At 39.0% G+C, this 11,668-nt stretch overlaps 1 long non-coding RNA gene across 1 annotated transcript; it reads left to right on the top strand.

Annotated features, from left to right (window-relative positions):
• The first annotated feature begins 1,416 nt into the window (after positions 1-1,416).
• On the top strand, positions 1,417-2,717 carry LOC117070997. The gene is made up of 3 exons (XR_004432140.1): positions 1,417-1,503; positions 2,223-2,353; positions 2,599-2,717. It is a non-coding gene; the product is annotated as an uncharacterized LOC117070997 (long non-coding RNA).
• Positions 2,718-11,668: the final 8,951 nt, after the last annotated feature.

Here is an 11,668-nt window from a genome sequence, read left to right as displayed (position 1 = left end):
CTGGGAAGGGCAGAGATAAAAGGGTATGAAGAGACATCGATTAGGGTACAAATATATAGTTAGACTTAGTGTTTGATAGATCAGTAGGGTGACTCTAGTTTACAGTGATCTGGTGTACATTTCAAAATAGCTATTACGTTGGTGCAAAAGTAATCACATCATTTTGCCATTACCTTTAATGTGATATTAAAATCAAATTACATTACTTTTAATGTAATGGCAAAATGGTGTGATTACTTTTTGCACCAATCTAATAGAGAATAATTTGAATGTTCCTAGGAGAAATAAATGTTTAAGGTAATGGATATTCCAATTACCCTGATTTGATCTTTACGTAGTATATGAATGTGTCAAAATGTCATTCATACCCTGAAAATACAAATATCTGTTCTGTATCAATTTTTAAATGATTAATTTAGAAGATTTTATAAGATATTTATGTCACTTCTTTCATATATATTCTTCTGAATTGATACTTATAATTCACATTATATGTATATGTATATGTATATGTATATTGTATATGTAAATTCTGAGTGCCTTTCTCTCCTTGTCTTCCTAGAGACACTTCCTTATCTTCCATGATTTTGCTCCAAGAATATTCCCTGTTGATGCTCCCTAACCTTCCCTCTGTCTCTTCCCAGGTGCAGTTGACTTGGGGTGTGGGGGTTGCTTAAAAATTTGTAGCCATTTTAGACACTTATATTTGAGCTATTTTCCCACTGTGTTTGCAATTAATTGTTCACAAGCACACAGCCCTCAAACAGGCTATGTATGAGCTTCCTAGGGCAGAAACCACCCAACATAGTGATAGGCACATGCTTGGCACTGAAGAAAAACTTGCTGAATGAAAAAATAAATAACCAATTGACTAACCATATGCTGTAGGAGGACTAGTGTAATCCAGAGGGGACAATGTCATTTTACAAATGCAGCTTGAAATTTGACAATGATGATGTGAATACACAGATTCCACTGTCCAGGAACAATATCAGAAATAGTAAGCCAAAGCAAAGTGTTAAGAAAATAGATGAGGTGTTAACAATTATTTTTTTCTTTAGAAAAGTCACCCACTAACCTTGCAAGAGGCATCATTGTTGATTCATTGAGCTTTGCCCTCAAAAAGGTAAAGAAAACATCCCTAGCATAGTACTCAAAATAATAGGAAGACCAAAAGCAGTGGGAAATTTGACCTTGCTCTTCACAGTTTCCTTGAGAAGTTTTAGTAGTTCTATTGTGAAGCCTTAGTTCTCTGGCTATGACCTCTGTGTACCCCAAGGTTGGGTCAGCTTTGCACATAGCTTATGGATTAAACCCTTGGGACCATCCTATAGCCTGAGCTTTAACTGGCCTCAAGAACATGTACCCAAACCTGCAAATTCTTTTCTTTTGCTTTACAGGGGATGGGGACTCCTTTTTAAGCCGAAGCTTTAAAAGACAGTGGTTAGAATTTATGCTGAAGTGGAGTAACAGGCTTTGGAGCTGAGCAGTGTCCTAATGTAGGTGAAAGCATGTATTGATTACTTAAAGAAAGTTAAAATAAAAGCAATTTTTCTCCCCATTTCGGCACATTGCAGCTTTTGGCCTATCCACTCATAGCTAAAAAAGCATTCTTTCCTGATAATCAAGCTTCAGCTGTCTGAATTTCAGGCTGAGCCTCTCCTCCTGAGCTCTGCTGAAGAGCTGCTTTAATTAACCATTATACCACAGATGTTATTGATTTTTTTTCAAATCTGGTTGAAACATCATTGTGCTGGATCATGGCCAAAACTAAGGCCTGAATTTGTGTGTGTGTGTGCTGCTTTTACTCCTTCTGCATACCTTATTAGTTTCCATGTCTGTTAAGTGCAATCCTTAGTATTAACTCAGAAAATATAGAATTGATTTTTAGCCTAGCAGCCATGATCTAAGGGCTCCTAATTTGAAATCTGAAAACCTCAGTTGCTGAGGAAGTCTTTCTGCTGTTACTCTATACTTCCTTGAAGTAAGCTTTTTATTCTTTAATTTAAAAAAGAAATCTCCCTCTGCCTTTTACTTCTTTTTATTTCACACACATATATTTGGAAGTTTCAAGGGAACATGAACATCTCTTTGCATTTTGAACGTGTTTGTCGTGAAAGGCCTAGAGCCTTATTCTGCCCTGCCCTAAATGTTTGACCTGCAGTGTAGATTGTATAAGATTTTGAAACTGAAGTGTCTTTAACACTTTCCATATTTTGAAGGGAAATTTGGAAGAACTTGAACAGCATTCACTTTGAGCAAATTGCAGGATATCAGAAACAACGGGACATCTGCCTGCCTTTTACAATCCACCTTCCAGGGGGATGATAAACTCAAGGACCAAACAATCACAGTAGGTTCCTAAATTCTGATAAGGTTTCTGTGAGTTTAGTGATACATTCTTTAAATGTAATCTGAAGCTTTTAAAATACTGTAATGGCAGCTCTTGACCTTTAAAAATCACATGGAGCAAGAGGTGGTGAAAAATGTTTATTTACTCTGCATTAGTGGCTAACCTCCTGTTCCTTCCTAGAACGAGTAGTTCTTTTATACTCGGGAACTCACGCATGTCACCCCCATTCTTCCAACATGAACCAGACAGGCCCACTTGAGCTGGAGAAACAATGACCTGTAGCCGGTCCTATGCCTCAGTGCGAAACAACAATGCAGGCCTCTTGACGAATTCTGGCGTCGCGAGTGGAATCTTGCAGTTCAACATGTCTGCTGAACAGAAGTTGGAAAAAGAAAAGATCATCTTGTAAACAATTAATTAATGTTTGTCATGAATTATCATTTTTACTTCCTTCTCAAGAGGCTCAAAGGGAATAAAAAGGCATTTTTGCAGGTGGTGGCATTCAAACTAAGGGCAATCAAAGGTTTGAGAGCTGAGGCACAGCACTCTGAGTCTCTAAGGGTGAATGGTGCTAGGATTAGAGCACAGCAGGGGGTTGAGGGCTTCAGGTGTGAAGCTTAATGTTTGTGATCAGCAAAAAAAGTCTTGAATTTATCTAAACTGCTCTTCTGCTAACAGTACTTCTAGCACATAAATGTTCTGAAACTGACAAGTGTTCTCATTGCTCTTCTAATGCAAACATGATCTGCATTTGAAAGATGCATCCCTTTTGCCTAATTTAGAATGTGCATCACAAAGAGCGTTACATGATGACCCCACAGATACACACACACACACACACGCACACACACTCCATGCTGCATGCACATACACACATGAAAACTGTCTCTTTCTGGCCTAGATCTTCTCTGAAGCTCCCAGCAAGGATCCTACAAGATTGCTTTTCTCTAGATTCCTAAACCAGAGGTTGAGAACTAGGGGTCTCAACAGCCATCTGACCAGTGAATTCCTCTGATCTTCTACATGAATAATTCCTTTTAATTTGGTTTGGATAATTGTCTAGAATTTATCGTACTGCATTTTCATTTGCAGTCTTCCCTCTGCTTCTCCCAGCATCGATTTCTATCAGTAGGAAGATATTGAAGAGTATCCAATATATGAAAAAGTTTAAACACACACACCACCAATATTAAAATTTCCTAAGGAATTATGACTAATATTTGCAACCCCTAGAACCAATGACTTTGGCAGGCATTATTGATAGAGGTTGCTAAGTCCACATAAATACATCTGATAGTTTAATGAATCCTCTCCATAATCAATAACTGAACTCTAATTACTCATTCTCTTTCTATATCATCAATAGAGGTCACCTACTAGGAAAGCTCTAGAGGGAAATACTAAGTTAAAGGTTATGAGATGTCACTTAGTGAAAATGAGTCATAGGCAAAAATTAGAAGGACCAAGATGAATCTCAGCCTTGAATTACTTTTTAATCTAACCTTCCCAAACTCTCTCCTATCCCGTAGGACCCACCCATTTTCTTTTCTGCATTCACATTTCCTATTCCCTTTAGTATTCACTTGACATCACGCAATAAACACAGGTTATTGGTGCATGAAGCCTGGAGGCCCTGAGGGATCCAGGATGACAAAGGAAACGTAGGCACACACTTGCCTCCTTTTGCCCTGACTCTTTTGGAGCTATTAAGTCGAGTGACCTCTGAGGTTTATGGTCACCATCCTAGACCCTGTAGTGGGGTTTTCCCTTGAATCCCAGCATGTAGTGGGATTCAACTTAGAAAAAAAAACCTGGAAGCTAGAGAAGAGTTTGGGTAAAATGGGCCAAACTAGAATATTATCAGGTCAGGGACATGAAAGGAGAGTTAAAAAGTTTAGAAGAGGAAGGGATCTGGGAGGAAAGAAGGCAAGCAGAACCCCTGAGATGGAATAGACAGAAAGGAACGCCTTTCCTGAAATTCCTGGAAGCTCTAGTTTGTTAATATCTAAAGGTAGATAAAATGACTTACCAGAAAAAGTAAATTAGTTTCTCAAAACTACTAAAATTCTTCAAACCTAGAGATATACTTAAGTATTTTCCGTGGTTGCCTATTTTTTGTAAAGATGTTAAAATCCTATTAAAAGCCAAATGCCAACTGCTGTAGAATTACGCAGAAAAAAACAGTGAAAAGAAAGTAGCAATGGATGTGGTGAAACCGAAAAAGACTGGAGTTCATGACACCCTATACCCAAAGGTACACTCCAGATTTATTACAGCTACACTGGGGTTGTTTCTAAGTTCCAGGATCCCGGACCTTGGTTAGGGTGTGTGGCTCTGCCTGGTGTCCACATTGTCTCTCTGAACCTGCCTAATCTTCCCTTGCCCCCTTGCTGAACAATGCTCTGCATGTGGCATTGTCTCCAGGACAGATCATATGTCTGCGGGGCAGGAGGTTCACCTTTCTTTCCTGCCACACACTGCTCTTCATTCTTACTTTGGAGGGCTAAGATAGCACTCACTGGGGCTTGAGGGGAGGGAGCTGAAAACGTCCCAAATGAGTGGAAAATTGAAAATCTATGTGGCTTTTATTGGTATTGGATCAATTGGTCTAGATCTAACTGGAAAATGTTTTACTGGAGGGTGAATTTTACAAAATTATGAACATTTAGCTTTAAAATAAATGGCATTGATTAGTCCAGTGATTAGAACTATGTGCAAAGATGGTATCAGACTAATACAATCCCCCTATCAGGAAAGACACAGAAACATAGATGGCAATGGTTTTCACATTCTTTGTTTAAATGTAAACAATTAGATTCCCCCAACAAGTGTTTAGCTGCAAGTTGCATTAACCCAAAGCAACAAGGAAGAGTTTCAAGGAGTAAAAACAAACAATAGTTTTAAGGAGTATTACTAGGAATATATCTTCCTTCTACAGCAGAAAAACTAGATGTTGCGGGGGAGTGGGGGGAAGTCCTCCTATAGATTGCTAACGAATGCCTCCCCCAACCACCAGGAAGGAGTTGATGATGGAAAGAATTAAAAATTGTGACCATTTGAACGGCTCTGCTGGTTGGATCTGTCTTTTCCAAAGGGACTGATATTTCTAGGACTGTCTGCGTGAGAGGTCCCACCCACCCTGCTACCATTTTAAGGAGCCCTGTGAAAGGCTCCTTATTTTGCTTCCCTCCCACTCCCCCCATTATGCCACCTCTGTGTGCTAGTGCTTGAAATTAATCAAGGGCCCCTTCTGGGAAAGGGATTCCGCTTTGAGAGAAACGGAACTGGACACTTCTCTGCCTTCCGCGCCCCTCGCCCTGCCAGCCCCTGCTCCCTAAAGCTCCCCAGACAAAGCCCCAGGACTCCCAACTCCCGCGGAAGCTGCAAGGAGCCACAGACCTGCCCTTGCCAGACAGCTGCTGTTTGAACCCAGTTCTGACCGTAAAATCAAAAGTGGGTCCGAGGGAAGCAGTAAACACTGTGCAATGAGCCTTTTGAAGGCAGCTGATGCCTCATTTGGGGTGACATGTTGTGGCTGATGAGTGTGGATGATGTGGGGTTTTCGATAAGTGCCTCATCAGTATCCTCATCATGCTCGTGTTGCTCCGCCGCGGCGTGTGCCCTGACTTGATTGTAATTGCCCGAATCTGCTCCCGCTGCTCAGGCGCGCACAGTAATATGCAATAAAACAGCAAGAAGTGAATGTTAACCATCTGAGTTCTGACACGGCGGCTCTGCAGTTCAAGATCTCCATTAAGACCGAAAAAAAAAAAAAAAAAAAAAAAAGAAAGAAAGAAAAAGAAAAAAAAAAGAGAAGGAATCAGAAAATTCCCAGGGTTTCCTTTTATGATCCAAGGGAAAGTCCAGAAATTAAGGAGCTGTTTAGTCTTCTTAAGTCCTCACAGGTAGAAACTAACAGGTATTTTGCTAGTGTTTATTTATTTATAATTATTATTATTTTATTATTTTACATCCCAGATGTCGCTGCCCTTGCTGCTTAACTCTAATAGCAGGCACCGCTACAACCCTTGCCCAGGTGTGGAGGGTGGTCCAGGTCTTCAGGGGAGGCAGAGACCCTCCTCGCCCCAGTCTGTCAATGTCCTCCGTAAGCCTTTGGTTGTTTCAGGTGCTAAGTGTCTAAGATCCAACTTTTCAGCGAACTCAAAGAGGCAGACACCTGAAGCATTGCTTCATCAAATCACTCACTGCTTACTGGCTTGGTTTTCAACTTCGCTAACATGCAGAGTGACCTAAATGGTCTCTTCGTTCTTTCTACAATGACTACACACCTACGGAGGCCTCCTTCTATACTTTGAAATTAAATCTGCCAGTGTCAGGGACATCGGGAGAACCAACTCCTGGAAAGTGAGCTGGTCCCCAGGACTGTGTATTTAGTCTTCAACTGTAAGAAAAGAAAGCCTGTCTGGGAAAGGAGACCTGAGGTGAGCATAGTGAGCACCTTTCCTTTCTCAGGTGAAATATTTTAAATGAAGGCAGAGGGAAGAGAGTGCAGTTTGTTTTTTTTTTTTTAAGTAAGGTAATTTTTTTAGTAAAGTTAGACTTTGTACAGCCCAGATTTCAGTATAGATCTGATGATAAATATGCACACTTGAAAATCTAATTTCCATATTATAAACCTACTTTTTTTAGCCTTATCCTCTCCTCTTTTTTCCCTAGAATGAGCCATAATTGCTTATCCTTTTGTAGGTAACAGTTACTATCCAACCCATTGTCTACTTAGGAGCATTTCTTAAAGCATGTCAAAGAAAATACCATATTCTTTGCGGTTTCCTGTTAATTGAGTTCTTTGGGAGCCAGTGGCGGTGGTAACTTCAGAATGAGATTTTAATTACATATGGAAACCTTTACCATTGTTTTTCATTTTAAAGAAAATAGGGTTTGCTCAGAAGTATTCTTTTTTTCCTCTCCCCATTTCTAGTAGCAATGTCTTTTCAGAACTTTACAAATGCTGTTTGGACTCTGGGTTTTCTTCTTGCTTAAAAGCCTCACATCTAAAACTAATCAATTCAGCCTGCACTCCCACTTGGAAGCTCCTATACAGATGGAGTCTCATTAACTGTTTGAATATCTGTATCAGTAAGTGTTCAAGAGAAACAATTCCAGCCCACATGGATAATTAATGGAACCCTTCACAGGAAAAGACCATCTCTTTTTATTTATTTTTTATTTTTTTTAGATGGAGTCTCACTCTATTGCCCAGGCTGAAGTACAATGGTGCGATCCCGGCTCACTGCAACCTTCTCCTGGGTTCAAGCAATTCTCCTGCCTCAGCCTCCTGAGTAGCTGGGATTACAGGCATGAGCCACCACGCCCAGCTAATTTTTGTATTTTTAGTAGAGATGGGGTTTCAACATGTCGGCCAGGCTGGTCTTGATCTCCTGGCCTCAAGAGATCCTCCCACCTCAGCCTCCCAAAGTGCTGGGATTACAGGCCTGAACCACTGCATCCGGCCAAAACTATCTCTTATAGTAACCACCTGGTCTTGCTTAGCAAACCGGTCAGGTTAAGCTTCCTCCTTCCTGGGCTAGTCCTTCCTAAAAGCAGCCAGAAAGCTCCTCTTCATATGCAGTGAGTGACTGTACCTAACTGCCTCCCTACAACTGCTGCAGGCCACCAAGTCTTGCCTAAACTCCTGGTAGGTTCAACTTGAATCTTGGGTAGACACAAGAAGAGAATGAAATTACCCTGTGGCTGCTACCCTCAATAATGCCATAGGAGGCAGCCTTTCTCTTCACCCCAAGGACCTGACTCTCTTTGATAACGATGTCCTTATCCATTATGTTATAAGGCAAGATTTACTCCTGAGTGTTTGGATCAAATTCCCATGTGGGGTTATCCCATTCCAGCTTTAAAAATTGCCCCTTGCAAATTCAGGTAGAGAAAGCCTTTCCACTAAGCAGGTGTGCAGTGTTAGCAGCACTATGCTTTCACACAGCTGTTGCTTTTTATCCAAGAAGCGGCTGCATTTCAGAGGTGGGTGCTTCCAGAATAGAATTCTGGCTCTTCTAATTAACTTGACATTATATTGCAGTTTATAGAATACGTTCCCTTAACAGGTGACATACAAATGAAAGATTTTTAATATCTTAAAGACAGACACATTAAATGAATACAATTTTAAAACAGTTTTTAAAAGGCTCAAACAATAATAATTGTATCAGAGAAGCAAAAATGGATAATTTCAGTGAAAGTGTGAGGGCCCTAAATCAGTGTGCTGTAAGTGTGCACTCTGGGAGGAAAGATGTTAAACCAGGAAATATTATTAAATGCAGCCAGGACCCTAGCAAATTTCTTCTCAGAAACTGATGTTTGTGTCTTCTTTTTGAAATCAAAAATTGATTTTAAAGAATGTACAAAGGAGTAATAAGTAATTTAAAAAATACATTGGTACACAGTAGATTTTTATGATTCTGTCCTTAACTAATGTCAATCCACTTTATATGCTAGCCTAGAGAATTAATAAATTGAAAAGAAAGGTACACAGAACTTTTTAGATACAGGATATGTACTTTTATATTCATTTGGGTATTTGCATGTGCACACATATACAGTGTACGTTCACATAAATTTGAAGTAAAGATTTGCAAAAGTTTGTTCCCAAAAATAGTTTTCTATTGTAATAAGAAAAAATATGAAAGGAGGAAAATTAATTCTGAAATACCAAGTGCTTTCGTTAAAAGGCAAGTTTAATCAGTAAGAGTGCATGTCGGCTTTTATTTTTTTATTTTTATTTTTTGCATAAGTCAGCTTTTAGATAGTGCGTCTTAGCAAACCTGATTGAATTCAGGCTTATAAGTTCTGACTGTGAATTCTGCACAAGTTGAAGGATGTGCAAAAAATGCAACATCCACAGTTCATTTCAAAAAGATTCCAGAAAGAAAGAAAGAAAAAAAAAAAAACTCCAAACCAAAAAGCAACCCTGTGGTAACATTTCAGCATTAAAAGCTAGGGTTGCCATGGGCACCAGAGAGAAGCTCAGTATAAGGACTGCTGCCTGAGGTTACTGGTGGGGGATGGGCATGCCTAGGAAGCACAATATATGGGGCAGCATCATCAGCTGAATGGTAGTGTCTTCATTCTATGGGGCCCCAACAAATGCCCCATACTATTGTACTATTGCTGGTCAGTGGAAGACAATGAGTCTATACACTTGTGATCCTGTGAAGTGAGAAATAACCAATGCCCTAGAATTTATAGAGTGATAAACTCAAGTTCATTGGCCAGGCGATATGAGCAGGGTTGGAGAGTCAGTTGGTGAGTCCATGTAGCTGCACAGGTCCTAGTCCTTTTCCTGTATGCTGTACCTTAGGGAAGTTATTGGCCATACATCCTTTGAGGATGCAGGTTAGCTTGGGTCAGAATGAACCGTAAGATGCAAATACAGCCCAAAATTTGGTGAGCTCAATTTGGTAAGCTCAAAACCAGCAAAAGAGTCAGGAAGGACTCCTTCCAGAGTCAAATCTCAAATTTGGGATTATTCAGGTAAAGCTCTAGAGTTGCCTTCATATCGCCAAATAAATCACCCCTCCTGATGGAGGTCCAGCTTTCCCGACAACCTGAACAGACTTTTGGATCAGAAATCATATGTGTCCTCGGTCTAGAAACACAACCCCGGGGTTAATAAGAGCAATCCAACTTGTGACTTCTTATATCCTTTTTCATGATTAAAGGTTCTATTCCATAATCATTAAAGAAGGAACTTTAATGGTTAATGGTAAATTGAGAGTAAAAAGTCTGCTAGTCTATTAGTGTCACAAGGAGAGTGTCTTAAAGACAATGAAAATGGTGGCTCTTACTGGTACAGCAGAGAAAATGAGCAAATACCCAAGTGTCAATGAATAAGACATTCCCATCTTTCCTAAACTTGGGACAAAAGAGACTGAGCAAAGATCTGAATTTTATTCCTCTCTTTTAGCCAATAAGGAGAATTTTAAAGAAAAAGAAATTCATGGAATAAACTAGAAGTGTGCCTCAAGACAGACAAAGGGAATGCAAAATTAAATTCTTGATGTGAAAGGGAAGCCACAATGAAGCCTTCTGGATGAGATACCTTTGGAGAAAATTTCAATCTCACTGTTTCTTTTCTTTCATGCTTGCTTTATTTTTTTCACAGATATGCTCTGTGGAAAGCCTGAAAGCCTTTTTATTATTTCTTATTTTCTTTTTCTTTTTACTATGTGGTATACATTCATTTTTTTTCACTTTCTTCCCAATGTTGAAGCAGTTCCCATTTTCTAGTTTTGTTTCTGACACCTAGCTGTGACCAACAATACCTTCCATTGAATCCTTTATTTCATCTGCTCAGTTTCTCTTATTTCCTCCATCTCTCCTTTTCCTTCACCTCCTCCTTACCTCTTATTAACCCTCACAGTCCCCAGTATATTGTGATTCTCATAAAGATATATTTCTTTTCCCAAGCCTAACCTACTTTTCTACATAAACTCAAGTTTATATCCACAATTCTAACTAAATTCATGAACTCAGTCTTTTTAGCAAACAGGAAACTCATATTAATTTGTTATATAGTATATAATTTGGCTTTGTTTTGAGGACATTTGAAACAAGCTATTTTTTTCCTTTCTTTTTTTTTTTTGCAACAAGCTATTTTCTTTAGGAGAATGAAATATATTTTAGTCTAAGCATAGAACAGCACCACCAACAGCTTTCTAATACATTGACTTGCTAAGTCACTGACTTCTTAGGGTCTCGAACACAAGAATAGGACATGATTTAAATGTTACATGATATTCTTTGTCATTTTTTCATATGGCTTTTCTTGTGGAGGAGTGGTACATATTCCAGTGAGTGGCATTTATGTAAAGAAAACAGATCTTTAGGGAGTTAAATATATGAGAGATGAACTAAAATTTAAAGTTGCATGATAATTTCAGTATCTTGAGCTTCTAGGCACGTGGCAATGACATTTGAATGCATTCATAATTTTTCACCATAAAAATCCCAAATTTATGAATAAGTTATTTATAATACCCTCCCTATTTCAGAATATTTGCTGTATTTTTCCTCATGGTTATATTTTGACATTATATTTCTTTGTATTAGGCCCTGAAACACAAGGGAAAAAATGGTCTTCTTGAAAACAAGGAATCATATTTGCCTGTGGATATGGAAGATGTAAGCTTTCTTTAGATAATACAGTCAAGAGTGCTTATTTATCAGAAAAGAAAGTCTTCCTTTATATCTACCGAGAAAGGAATTTTTTAAAACTCATGCTTTGACTAAACATTCAGAGCTTACACTATACTGGAGTCTCTGTACTTTAAGGAACTTATCAGA

Source organism: Trachypithecus francoisi, unplaced genomic scaffold, assembly GCF_009764315.1.
Source record: "Trachypithecus francoisi isolate TF-2019V2 unplaced genomic scaffold, Tfra_2.0 Lachesis_group3, whole genome shotgun sequence".
Lineage (NCBI taxonomy): Eukaryota > Metazoa > Chordata > Mammalia > Primates > Cercopithecidae > Trachypithecus > Trachypithecus francoisi.
The sequence above is the reverse complement of the archived record's forward strand: the minus strand, read 5'-3'. Positions and strand labels throughout refer to the sequence as shown.